We start from the raw sequence: 14103 nt of genomic DNA, 5'->3' as shown, positions 1-14103 counted from the left end.
CTGTTATCTCTCCTGTAAATGTCCCTCCTGAATATTCTGTGCTCAAATCATTTAGAGGCTTCTGAGTGTCTCTTTAGAGAAGTGTGATATATTTTGGTGCCCCTAAAAAGAACACTCATTGATTGTTGTGGAAATGTAAGATGATATACAGAGCTGCTTTGGAAAAAATCTGCAGATCTGCAAAATATGAAACATAGAATTACCATATGGCCTAGTAATCTCTCCTAGATATAAACCCAAGAGAAACAAAAACAGATGGCCACACAAAAACTCGTCCCTGAATGTTCCTAATAGTGTTAGTCATAATATAAAAAAAGTATTAAATAACTCAAATTAAATAACCCAAATGACTTGATGAATGGATACACAAAAAATCCATACAATGAAATACTAATCAGTCATAGAAAGGAACGTAGCACAGGTAGCTGTTACCACATGAATGAAGCTGGAAAAGATTATTCAAACAGACACTCATTATACATGCAGGCCACATATTACACAATCTCATTATAGGAAATGCGTGGAATAGTTGAATCCATGGAGACTGAATGGTTTTGAGGGACTTGGGATGGAGTGAAGGAGAGTTACCGCTAATGGTCCAGGACTTTTTAAAAATTTTTATCAGTATATTTGCAGCATATAATATTACATTCCTTGGTGCATGTACTTAACACATCTGAATTCTTTTATTTGTCCCCTTTCCCTTCTTTCTTCCCACTCCATCTCTCTCTCCCTCTCTCTACCCCCCCCCCATTCAAGACAGGGTCTTGCTCTGCAGTTGAAGCTATCCTTGAGCTCACTATGTAGCCCAGGCTGGCCTCGAACTCACAGCGATCCTCCTGCCTCAGCCTCCTGAGTGCTGGGATTACAGATGTGTGTCACCACACCCGGCTTGCCCACTCCATCTCTTGATCCTCTTCCCCTTTGCGACAGAGCTCTCTCCCTACTTCCCATTACCTATCTGATTTTGTACTTTTTAGCATTTTTAGTTTCTCATATAAGAGAAACTGTGCGATATTTAAGCTTGTGTGTCTTTTATTTCACTTAACATTGTGGTCTCAAGTACATTCGTTCACCTACAAATGACCCATGTTTATCTTTTTTTTTTTTTTGGTATGGGGGATTGAACTCAGGACCTACTGAGCTAAATCCCTGGCCTGACTCATGTTTATCTTTACCGCAGAGTAGTAGTACTTATGCCATCACTCTTTATGGCAGAGTGATGAAAATGCTCTGGAATTAGTGGTGATGATGGCACAACTTTGTGAATATAATAAAAATCTCGGAATTGTACACTTTAGTTCTAAAAAATGTATCAATTATTAGGTTCTTAGCCAGAAATTTAGAACACCAATTTGTGAGGGTACACTCCATTTGTCAGAGCAAAAACGGATCACATGTAGCTCCAGAGCTGAGGAATTGTTTGAGTTTTTGGTACAATCTGAAAGTCCACCACTTTTTGATCAACCTTGCGGTGCTCTGAAATCTGCTGTCTCTGAGTCTCAGTGTTGAAGATCTCACTCTCCTGGTGTCTGGACTTCTGCAGGTTCTTCTTCTTGAAGTAAGCAGCCGTGAGGTTTTTGGGGATTTTCACTTTGTTGATATCAATTTTCGTGGAGGTGGCAATGACAGATTCCTTATGTGTTCTACGCAGAGGAATGCGATTAAGGTTAAGAGGCCCAGTCACAAGTAGCAAGCCACTGGCCAGCTGCTTCAGGAAAACCACTCTCTTGCCTCTGTGGCGCCCTGTGAGGATGATCAAGAAGGTCCCAGGAGTGAAGCTAGCTCAGTTTTCTCACATGCTGACTGAAGGGCTTTTTGTGGCTCAACAGCTTTCAGGACACATCTTCAGTAGGGTAGTGTGTAATACCACTCAGGTACCACCATTCTTGTCACCACCAGCTGGTTTTGTGACAGTAGCAAGAGCCTTCTTCTTTTTCTTCTCAACTTGGGTTTAGCAGCTGAGCACTTCCTCTTATACACAGCCTTTCTGAAATACATAGAAGATCAGGAGTATCTACTAATTCCTCTAACTAGGACTGAGTTTCAGCTGCAGTGAGGCTGCCCCTTCTTGGGCTTCTCAGCCTTTACATTACTTTTTTTTTTTTTTTTTGGTACTGGGGATTGAACTTGGGTCCTCGTGCTTGTGTAGCAGGCGGCGAAATCACTGAGCTAAATCCCCGGCCGTACATTACTCTTTATAACTGTGCCAGTGACACCAGCCTCCTTGGCTTTGGGTTTCTCCTCTTTAGTATCTGGCTTCTCAGCTTTTTCACCTAACATCTTGCAAGATGGGAAGAGCTGTACACTTTAAAAGGATAAATATTATGGTGTATGTATTAAGTCTCAGTTTTTAAAATGTCACATCAGGGCTAGGCGTGGTGGTGCATGCCTGTAATCCCAGTACTCAGGAGGCTGAGGCAGTTGGATTGCTGAGAGTTTGAGGACAGCCTGAACTACTTAGTGAGACCCTGACTCCAAAAAAAAAAAAAAAAAAAAAACACCCCAAAAAAGTCACATTAGGGACCAGGAGTCCAGAATAAACCCACTTTATAGACTGTTGAAGCTGCTCTTATTTGGTCTAAGAGCCACCCAGAATCTTTTCCTTGTCCTTCTCTTTATTAGTCAGAGTTCTCCAGAGAAACTACATATATATTTTTTTCAATAAGAATCTCTCCCATATAATGTTACATATCTACACATATATAAAGAGGTTTATTACAACCTCATACAATTATGGAGCCCCAGATGTCTCATGATCTGTTATCTGCAAACTGGAGACCCAGGAAAACTGGTGATGTAGTTCAAAGGCCAAAGAGCCAGTGAGCTGGTGATGTAGCTTCTAAGCTCACGTGAAGGCCTGAGTGTCAGAAGCATTGAAGGCAGAAGATCAATGTCCCAGCTCTAGCAGTCAGGAAGAGTTCATTCAACCTCTTTTTTGTCCTCTTCAGTCCCTCAATGGATTGGATGGTCCCCATACACACTGGGAAGGGCTATCTGCTTTGAGAGTCCACAAACACAAATGGTAATCTCTTCTGGAGGCACCCTCATAGATATACTCAATCAAGACATACAGGCCGGGCAGATGTATAGGAGTATTGTTGTAAAGTAGGTATAGAAAGTCATACCTTCAAGGGCGGAGGACCTTACCACAAAGGGATCTGCATGCAGTACATGTTTAGATACATTGTTATGCACCCAAGAGTTACTCTTGGGGTCTGGGGAGTTGGGACAATTATGACGCTTATCAACATCTTACATAGAAGTTACTTAGGAACTGCTAATTTCATCATGTGAGAATCTTACAAAAGACAAATGGTTAATTTAAAGCAGGTCCCAGCCCAAGGCAGCAGTATCTTTGAAAAAGACCTCCTTTCCTGCTATCAATGGGTTGCAGGTTATGGCATCCAGGAACATCATAGGCCTTGCTTTGGAACTAGACGGGCAGGGATCAGGACTGTGCTCAATGTGTAACCTTAAAATGTCAGTGTGCTCTGTGGGACTGCTTTAGGTTTGAGATGTAACAAATGATTACAAGTGTTATTACACAATGATGTCTTTGTTCCTTTACTCAACTTCCAGTGCACGCTATTTTGGACCCCTTCTGACCCTATCTGTCTCTCGGTTGCACTAATGTCTACCTGCCTAACACTGGGACAGAATGGGAAGGAGAGCTTTTCAATGAGCCAGCGAGGGACTGCGCCTCAGGAGCCTAGGCCAGGTAGTGGGGGTGTAGGACCCCGACTGCAGTCTGCAGCCCGGCGAATATTAGCTGTCAGGCATGTGATAAGAGAACCCACGTGTATTTCTGGAAATCCGCAGGACCCGCTGTGACCACATCCTCCAACTTCTCAAACTTCCTGAGCCCCAGCCCCTCAGCTGCCCTTCTGGCGTTTCATAGGAGTCGCGCCGGAAGTGACATCAGGACGCGGCGTGGAGACGCCGGGAGTTCTTCCGGCGTGGGGGTGGGGGTGGAGAAGTCCCTCTCGGTATCTTCGCTCGGCTGGGAGGTTCTGTGTAGTGTGCGGAGGAGGCCCAGATCGGACAGCTCGGAGGTGGGACGTGGGGAGGCGGCTGGTGTGTGGGTGTTCGCGGGAGGGAGCTTCTGGCGTTGCCAGCCGGGTTCGCTGTTAGGCAGCGGGGTTCGGGCCTTGTAGACCTCGTTAGAGGCGGGCACGAGCTGGGTTCACGTTGGGCGTGCAGGGGTCCGGGTTCTCACAGGTGCCCCAGGGTTTTGAGGCTGGAGGCGCAGGACTGCGGGCTTCCAACCGCCTGGGGTAATCATGCGCCGTGTTAGCAGCCTGGACGCGTCCAGCCTCTGGTAGTGGCTGCTGCGGCTCTTTCACTGCTGCGTGCCTCAGGATCCTGTTGAACAATGAAGTGGGTGGCAGGGAAGAGCTCGAGTGCCACTTCCGTGACTGAGAACTTGAGCACAGAGGTGCACTGGGCTGCGGGAAGAGAGAGTGGCAGAGAAGCTGGTACCTGCGAGGGAACAGCCTCTGCTGAACCCCGGGAACTTCCACTTGATTCTTTCCTGCCCCACGTAAAAGTCTGTGGTTCTTAGCGTATTGGCACCTTTTGTGTGCTGTAGATTATATTAGTAATTGAGTTGTTGATTAGCTGAGGTAGTTTGGTCTTAACAGGCTTCTTCTGTGGTTACAGATGAACTAGCGACTCAGAATGTGTTTTCTTCTCTTCACTAACCACAGGCTAAACTAATCGAGGTCTGCCGTCTCCTGTAGGTCTTACTTTTACGAAATATAAATGATCAGTGTCGAACAGTTTTGTATTGCAACTCGGATGGCTCCTACCTTTTTCTTTTTCTTTTTAAAATTTTGTAATGAGTACTAGATAAGTTGTACTGGGCATAAAGTTTCTATTGCTGGTTTCTGTCTGTGAAGTAAAAACGGTTGCGAAGAATAGATTTTTCGATTACTAAGAAGTTTTTGTGGAGCCTCCTTGTCGGGGTAGGGCTGTGGAAGGAAAAGCGTCCCAACTTTTTTGACGTGTAACGAATAGATGCATTTTACCTCAAGACTCAGTGTACCCCTGCACACACATGACAGTGGAAAGTTTACTTACCTTTTCTACATTTTCAGCTTCATCAAAAGAAAAACCTATTAGCTTTTTTTTTTTTCCTTCAGTACGGAGAATCAAACTCAGTACTTTGAACAAGCGCGGTGCCACTGAGCTCCATCTTCGGTCCACCTGGTAGCTATTTATTTAGTACCGGGAATGGAACTCAGGGCCTGACACTTGCGGGGCAGGCGCTGTGCGGTTGAGCTACAGGGCCACCTAATAGCTTTTAATAAAGCCAAATATACTATCTACACTATGACTTCCTGTGTCATATGCACAGCAGAAGTAGGTGCATTTGTCCACCACAAAAACATAAAAATGTTCATGATAATAGCTTAGAACTGGAAGTAACCCAGCTGTGTTATCAACAGAATGGAAAATACATTGAGACATACTTAATGTGGTAGATAGAATACAGCACAGACATGACAGAGAGTTAATGTTTGATATGTGCAGCCACAGAGATGAGTTGTACAGATGTAGATGTATAATTGAGGGAAGCCAAATACTTTTAAGAGAATCTTTATGATTCCAATTTTATAACGTTGGAAAGTAGGCTAAACTGATCCTTCATGATGAATGTCAGAGTAATGGATATCTTTTGGGGAAACAATGGAGCCTAATGGAGTGTTAGAAATATTCTCTGACTTGTGCCGGGGATTTAGCTCAGTGGTTTCGCTGCCTGCTGCGCAAGCATCAAGGACTCGAGCTCGATCCCTGGTACCAAAAAAAAAAAAAAAAGAAATATTCTCTGTCTTGATTGGGGGTACAGACTATATGGATGAATTAACAGGCAAAAAGTCATAGGCCTGTACACCTGAAATATGTAGACTTTATATATTGTAACTTGGTACAAAAGGAGAAAGCTCCCATAGTGTGTTCATTTTGGCCCAGTTGGTGGCACTTGAGTTCCTGTTTTGTGTAAAAGTAGAAATTTTCTCTGTAGTATAAACTTATTTGATGAGTTTTGAATAAAACATTAATGTGTGTGGTTTTTTGTTTTGTTTTGTTTTTTGAGACAGTCTCACCATGTAGACCAGGCTAGGCTCAAACTGCAGTGATTCTGCCTCAGCCTCCCGAATGCCGGGACTACAGGTGTGCACCACCACTCCCAGCTCAGCATGAATGTGTTTTACAGAGAGACATTTGCAGTTTAAAAAAAAGAGGGCAGTGTGTTAAACATAGAGTGGTTACTTGTTTTTCCTCAGTACTGGGATTGAACTCTGGACTTTGCGCTTGCCAGGCGGGCATGGCACCACTGAGCTACATCCTCGGCCCCCAGTGATTACTTTTAAAACTTTTTCTATTAATCTACAAGTAAAAAGAAAAATCTGCAGTTGTGAACTAGTACCTATATTTTCAAAGTGTTGAAAATTTGATTTTGAGCTGGTTGTGGTGGCACATACCTGTAATCCCAACACTCAGGAGGCTGAGGCAGGAGGATCAGTGGGTTCCAGGCCAGCCTGGGCTGCATAGTTAGCTGGAGGCCAGCCTGAACTACACGGCAAGGCTTTGTCTCAAAACAAAAATATTGATTTTGATTCATGTATTATTTGCATAGTATAAATTTGACTGTACAACATAAAGGTTTTAGAGAGATGTTGAGTGGAGAAGTAAAAGCCTTTTCTACCTAGTTAATTTTCAGTCTTTTTTGTTTGTTTGTTTTTTGAGACAGGATCTCACTTTGTAGTCCAGGCTGGCCTTGAATTCACTATATAGCCCAGGCTGGCCTCAGACTCGAGGTGATGTTCCTGCCTCTGCCTCCCAAGTGCTGGGATTACAGGCATGCACCACCACACTTGGCTTCTGGACCATTTTTCTTCTTTTTCTTTTTTTCTGGTACTGGGGATCGAACTTGGGACCTTGCGCTTTCAAGGCAGTTGACGGAACCACTGAGCTAAATCCCCATCCCTCATTTTTATTCTTAATACACCTTTTTGTTCTTTATCTAAAATAAGCATTAGAGTATGATGGAGTATAAATGGTAGGGAAAGAAATTTGTGCTTTTGTAAGAAATAGGCAAAGGCTGTTCAGGAAGGAAAAGTAAGCCTAACATGTTTATCTTGTGCCTTTCTGTCATCTTCATTGTTGTAGAAGTTGTGTAGCATGGGAAATTCACCTAACCTCTTAAATATTTTTTTGTTTTTTGGTGCCGGGGATCGAACTCGGGACCTTTCACTTGCGAGGCAGGCAGTGGAACCCCTGAGCTAAATCCCCAGCCCTGATCTCTTAAATTCTTAAAAGTATTTTGTTAATTGCTATAGTTTAACAATGTCCCTTAATGTCCGAAAAAGAAAAATCCTGTGAATGAGCCTGCTAGTACATTGTTTTGTTTTGTTTGCATTGTTTGTTGATACTTGCCACTTAGATCACTAGAGAACTAGTTTAATCAATTCCTAAAGCAGGCTCTTTTGAGCGCTGTGTTTCTGATAGGACTTTTACTAAAGGAATTTTTTTAAAAATTGATCCATTGTATGTTGTTTTTGGTCCTTTTTCCGCATGTAGACTATGTAGATGTTTACATCTGAAATTAATATCTGAAATAGCTTGATATGCTTTTTTTGTTGTTGTTACCAGGGATCAAACTCGGGTCCTTGCGCAGCAGATGTCGAAACCACTGAGCTAAATCCCCGGCCTCATTTGACATACTTCTTTATTTCCTTTTTTCATGAAAAACACTGAGTGTTTCACTTTGTGCTTAAGACATGTATGTTTATATTCATGTGCTAGTTATTTCCCAACTTCCTTCTGTGAGTAGGGGAATGTTAGATTTCATATCTTATATAGGATTTTCCAGAGGATGCTTTAAGGATATTCGCAGAACCATTTTAAGAAGAGTTAGATGCATTTAGGTATTTTTAAACACAGTCCTTGACTTTCGAACATTAGAATTGCGAACTTTCACAGGTGTACCTTATAAAACTCACTTTGTCAGCTTACGAATGAACCTAACTTTTGAATGTTCTCACAGAACAGAACTTGTTCATAAGTCGTAAGTCAGGGACTTACCGTACTCTAGATTCTGAATGATTAACTTGTGTCACATTATACCTGATTGATCGATTCATTCATTTAATATTTATTGAATTCTTCCATTGTAGGCACTCTTTTTGGCTGAAGACAGACAAGTTTCTTTGCCTTCTTCTCGTGGGGTGACAATATAAACAAACACATAAGATAATTTACGTGGTGATTCGTTTTGCAGTCATAACAGAAAAGGAAGTGTTGAAAAATGATGAGTAGCCTTGTTAGATTGGGTAGCCAGGGAAAGCCTCTTTGAGATTGTAACATTTTAATAGAAGGAAGACAAGATGGATCTACGCATTCATAGACCTCAGGAGAGTGTTCTGGAAATACTACCTGGTGTGCAGTTTTGGAGAAACTGATGTAGGAGAAACATAACTCCTGACCTGTTAGATGTTAAATGTGTTGAGTTTGTGGTTTTACAACATTGAAGAATGATGTTGTGAACCAAAGGAAGAAGTTAGAATTAAGGAGAAGAGCAGTTCTGGAGTTTGAGGAAGGGTCCCAAATGGGTGGCCTCTGAGGCCGTTTGTCAGGGATAGTTTATACAGCAAAGTCACAATGTGGGTGCAACATGGGTCATACTACAGTCAGGCTTTAGGACCAGAAGTATAGCCACTCTGTATTGATCCAAAAGGGCAGTGGTGGTGAACCTATGACACACATGTTACACTGTGTTTTTCTTTAAGACAAAAGCTGTTAATGTATGGATTTTTTTTTCTAAAGTAAAACCTCAGTATTCAGGTTTAATTGGAGTGTTGCCACTATGTGATAAACAAGTGTATTTTGGGTTGCAGTTTGGGTATTTGTCTGTAAAAGGTTCATTATCACTGCAATAGGGAAATGAGTCACATAGCAAGGGTACATGGGAAAAACAAAGGGATTTTAAGGGATGGATCCAGATGCTCTGGTTACCCGCCTGGACAAGTGATGCCTAGCTGGGCTCACTGGACCAGGTGGTGCTAATTACAGTATAATTTCATTTGCTGTTTATCCCTTAGGGAGCCATATAGGCCTTGTCATTGCATCTTTATCTTGAGGCCTGGCCTTTTTCATATGCGCCTTCAGCCACAATTCTGATTTTTTTGTGCTGACTTACAGTGCCTCTGACTATATATTAATATCTGTCTAACTTAGCTGCCTATGATGGAACAAGCTTGATATGTTTGAGAAACAGGAAGGCCATTGTGTCTGGAGAATAATGAGAGGAGAGTATCTTGATTTCTGTAGCCTTTTTGGGGGGGGGGGCGGTACCGGGATTCAAACTCAGGGCCTCGCACTTGCCAGGCAGGTGCTGTGCCACTGAGCTACATCCCTGGCCTTCTGTAGTTGTTTTGAGAGAAGGTCTGACTGTATAGTCGAGGCTGGTCTTGAACTTGTGGCAATCCCCCTGCCTCACCCTCCCAAGTGCTGGGATTTACAGGCATGTGCCACTACACCTGGCAGATTTCTGTAGCTTTGTAGTTAATCTTGATTTATCAAGACTTATGCTGTTGGTGGTAATTTATACTGTTTTTCATTTTCACAGTTGTTTTGGTTGTTCTTAGTACTTTGTGTTTCTGTATATATTTTACTTATTTTTTTAATGTGTCCACTGTCTTGAAAGCTTATTTTATTTATTTATTTTATTTGATACCAGAAATCAAACTCAGAAACTTGGGCTTGCAAGGCAGGCACAGTACCGCTGAGCTAAATCCCCGGCCCAAGCTTATTTTATTTAAATAATTTTTTTTTTAGTTTATTTGTAAGTGCTTGTAGTCCATATAGTTTACAGTCTTTGAGAATGGTTACATGTACATATTACAGCATGTTTCTTTGTATTTTTTTAATCCCCTCCCTTCTCCCTCTTTCCCACCGTCTTCCAATTCCCCTATCCTATTTTTCATTTTTGTTGATATTATTTGTCTGAGCTGCATATATTTTAGAATCCATTTTTCAATTACTCTAAAAAAATGCCAGCTGGGATTTTTTGGAAGTTGTGATGGGAGTTGATCGCATGGTCTGTCACATGAGAGGTATGTACTCTTCCAGTGAACTACATACACCCCAGCCGCTCGGCTGGCACTTTTTTTCTCTCTTTTTTTCAGTACTACGGATCGAACTTAGAACCTTGCACTTGTGAGACAGGTGTGGTGCCACTGAGCTAAATCCCCAGCCCTCAGCTGGCATTTTGATAGGTATTTGTCTTACTTTTCTCATTTTTGTGACAAATACTTGGCATCCAGAGTTAAAGGAGGAAAGGTTTATTTAGCTCACAGTTTGTAGAGTTTTCAGACCATAATCGGCTGGCTCTAAGGCAGGTTGGCATGGGGAAGCAGTTCTTGCAAGCAAAGACAGCAAAAACAACAAGGGGGAAGACAAGTCTCTTTCTGTCCCTTATATTCTATCCAGACTATTGGGATTAGAGCAGTGCCAAACCAATCAGTGGACTGATTTAGTAATCACACAGCCTTAATCCCAGCACCACGTACTCTAGGTCGAGCCACCTCTGAAAAAGCCCCACCTGTGACTGCATGAAGCTTTGAGGGGACATCTAGACCCAAACCATAACAGTATTCGATCCATCGATGAATTAGAAGAATTGAGAATATTAAGTGCTCAGCCTGTAAAAATCCATTTGTTTAGATCTTTAATTTTTCTTTTTAGCAGTCTTTTGGCAGTTTTTGCTGTAGAGTTCTTACAAATTTTTCATTAGGTTTAGTTCTTAGATTTAATGTTTTAAATATTATTATAAAAATACTTTTCACTTGTTTAGTATAATGTAGACTACAGTTGGTTTTTCTACATTAATCATTTAACCTGTGATCTTGCTAATTCAGTCTAGTAGAGTGTGTGTCCGTGTGCGCATGTGCGCACAGGTGTGTGTCCATTCTTTAGTATTTTCTACACACACAATCATGTTACAAAGATAATTTTATTCTTCTAATATTTATGCTTTTTATTTTTTTCTTGTTTTATTGCATTGGTTAAGACCTTCATTGTAAGTTGAATATAAGTAGAAGTGTTAAGAGTGGACACCCTTATCCCCAGTTTTTTGGGGAGAGAATTTATGATTTCATCATTAAGTGTGATGATACCTGTACTTGTTTTGTAGATTCTTAGCCTCTCACACTTTTTTGGGGGGATGGGGAATCGCACTGAGAACCTTGCACTTACGAGGCAAGCAGAGCGCCACTGAGCTAAATCACCAGCCCTCTCTTACTTTTTTAGTATCATGAATGAGTATTGAATTTTTTATATTGCCTTCCTGCATTTACTGATACAGTCATACATGATTTCCTGTTATTTTGTTAATATGTGTTAGAGACTTTAATTAAATGTTTTGAGATAGTTGTAGATTTGCATGCAGTTGTAAGAAACAGTACTAGGGGATTGCAAATATACTATGTGGTTTCCCCCATTGGTAATGTCTTGTACAATATCATAGTAGGATATCGCCATTGCTGTAATCAAGATGCACCACATTTTCTCATCACCACAGAGATCCTTTCTTCCATATTTTTTTTTCTTTTGCTTTTCTTAGAGTCTCACTATATAGCTCAAGCTGGCCTTAACTCACTATGTAGCCCAGGGTGGCCCTAAACTTGTGATCCTCCTTCCTCAGCCTCCTGAGTGCTGGGATTACAGGGGTGCACCACCATATCTGGCCTTTTGGACTTGTAAAGTAATGCTTGCTTCCCTCTCACCTCAAGACCTTCACTGCTAGAACCATGGATCTGCTCTACATTTCCATAACTGTTATTTCAAGAATGTTAACCAAATGTAATCATATAGAATGTAACCTTTGGAGATTGGCGTTTTACTTTTCTCTCTACTAATATGGATATACCAGTTTGTAACTGTTTACTTGTTAAAAGTCATCTGGGTTGTTTTCGTTTGTGGCTAGTATGAGTAAACCTGATAAAATTTGTGTGCAGGTTTTTTGTGAATTTGTCTTCCTTTCTTTGAGTGAAATGACCAGGAATACAGTTTCTGGATCCTATAGTAGATGCGTGTTTAGATTTTTTATAAACTGCCAGTTTGTTTTCCAGCCTGCCTGCACCGTTTAATTCCTCTCCCAGCAAATTGAGTAATTCAGTTTTTTTCACATTCTTGTTAGCACATGATGTTTTCACTATTAGCCATTTTGAAAAGTATATAGAAGTATAATGTGGTTTTAATAATTGCAGTTCCCTAATAGTGAATGCTACTGAATTTTAAAAACGTTTCTACTTGTTACCTGTATATCCTTTTAGATGAAATGGCTTTTCATGTATGCTGCCCATTTTCTAATTGAATTGATTGTTGTTTTCACTGTTAAGTATGTGTATTCTAGATACTAATTCTTTGTTTTTGTCAAGTATGTGGTTTGTAGACATTTTCGACCAATCTTTTTACTCTTTTCACAAATCCTAGGGAGAGTAAGTTTTAAATTTTCAGTAAGTAGAATTGGTCATTTTTTTCTTTTTGTAAATTGAGTTTTGTTGTGAAGTCTGAGAGCCAAGCCCTGCATCCTAAAGGTTTTACTTATTTTTTTCTAATAGTCTTAGCGTTTGATGTTTTGCATTAAGTCCAATTTGAGTAAATTTTTGTATGCGGGATGAGACTTAGGTTGAGTTTTTTTTTTATGGTACCAGGGATCGAATTCGGGACCTTGCACTTGGGAGGCAGGCGGCAGAACCACTGAACTAAATTCCCGGCCCGAGGTTTGTTTTTTTTTGCTGATATCCATTTGTTGTAATACTTGGTTGTAAAACCTCTGATGTACACATTACTTTGTGTTTTGTACCTTGTAAAAAATCAGTTGAGCTGGGCCGGAGATTTAGCTCAGTGGTTTCGCTGCCTGCTGCGCAAGCATAAGGACCCGAGTTCGATCCCCGGTACCAAAAAAAAAAAAAAAAATCAGTTGAGCATATTTATGTATTTCTGGGTTCTGTATTGTTTTTCATTGATTTATATGTCTGTTCCTTCACCACTACCAAATATTTTTGGTTACTATAGCTAAATATGAATTCAGTATCAGGTGTATAAATTTTAGAATGATCTTGTCTATACCTACAACAAACTGTGCTAGGATCTTGCTAGGCATAGCATTGATTCTATATACCAATTGGAGGAGAACTGATCAGTTACTACACTGAATCTTTCAGTTCATGAACATGATATACCTATCCATCTAACACTGATTTTTTGGGTCAGTGTTACAGAGTTTTCATCTGAGAGTCTTGTACGTGGTTTGTTAGGTTTACTCTTAGTATTTCTTTTGAAAAGCAATTATAAATAGTGTTGTATTTTTAAATTTCACTGTCCATGTGTTCATTACTAATCACATCATCTGCAAATAGAGACAGGTTTGGTTTTTCCTTTCCAATTAATATGCCCTTTATTTCCTTTTCTTGCGTTATTGGAAGAACACCCAGTGCTGTGTTGCATAAAAGTGATAAGTGGACATCTTTGGCCTGTTTCTGATCGTAAAGGGAAAGCATTCGGTCTTTTACATTAAGTATAATAGTAACTGTATGTAGGGTATATATTATACTGTTGTTTTTTTTTCCTGCGGTACTGGGGATCAAACTCAGAACCTTGTGCTTGCGAGGCAGGCACAGTGCCACTGAGCTAAAACCTTGGCCCATATATGCTCTTTATCAAATTGAGGAAGTTCCCCTCAATTCTCATTTTTCTGAGATTTGGTTTTGTGTGTGTGTGTGAGTGTGTGTGTAGTACTGAGGATCAAACCAGAGGCACTTTACCATTAAGCTACATTCCCAGTCCCTTTTTTATCTTCAGACAGCATCTGGCTAAATTGCCCAGGTGGGACTTGGACTTGTGATCCTTCTGCCTCAGCCCCCAAAGGGCTGAGACTGCAGGCGTGTGTCTGACTGAGTTTTTTGTTTTTATTTGTTCATGTATTTATTTTTATACCAGGGATCGAACGCGGGATCTTGTGCTTAAGAGGTGGGTGACGGAACCACTGAGCTAAATCCATGGCCAGTTTTTTGTTTTTAAATCCTGAGTAGGTAT

The 14103-nt window shown here is 40.9% G+C and overlaps 1 protein-coding gene and 1 pseudogene across 8 annotated transcripts in view; one reads left to right on the top strand and one right to left on the bottom strand.

Moving 5' to 3' along the window:
* The window catches only part of Edc3 (enhancer of mRNA decapping 3), a 231312-nt gene that overhangs the window by 174980 nt on the left and 42229 nt on the right, over nucleotides 1-14103 (top strand). The window contains exon 1 of one of the 8 annotated variants that reach the window (XM_087198885.1): nucleotides 3900-4055. The exons of 5 other annotated variants lie outside the window; for them this stretch is intronic. The gene's annotated coding sequence lies outside the window, so the exon portion shown is untranslated. Of the gene's footprint in view, nucleotides 1-3899; nucleotides 4056-14103 lie in introns of those variants that run through there. 2 more of the 8 variants (XM_087198894.1, XM_087198888.1) reach the window with 2 other exon arrangements.
* Nucleotides 1130-2136, bottom strand: LOC147821874 (large ribosomal subunit protein eL6 pseudogene; annotated as a pseudogene).

Source organism: Heterocephalus glaber, unplaced genomic scaffold, assembly GCF_053883595.1.
Source record: "Heterocephalus glaber isolate CG9 unplaced genomic scaffold, H.glaber_assembly_v1.0 deba00001689, whole genome shotgun sequence".
NCBI classification, from domain to species: domain Eukaryota; kingdom Metazoa; phylum Chordata; class Mammalia; order Rodentia; family Bathyergidae; genus Heterocephalus; species Heterocephalus glaber.
Note: the sequence above shows the minus strand (reverse complement) of the source record. Positions and strands in the feature narration are given on the sequence as shown.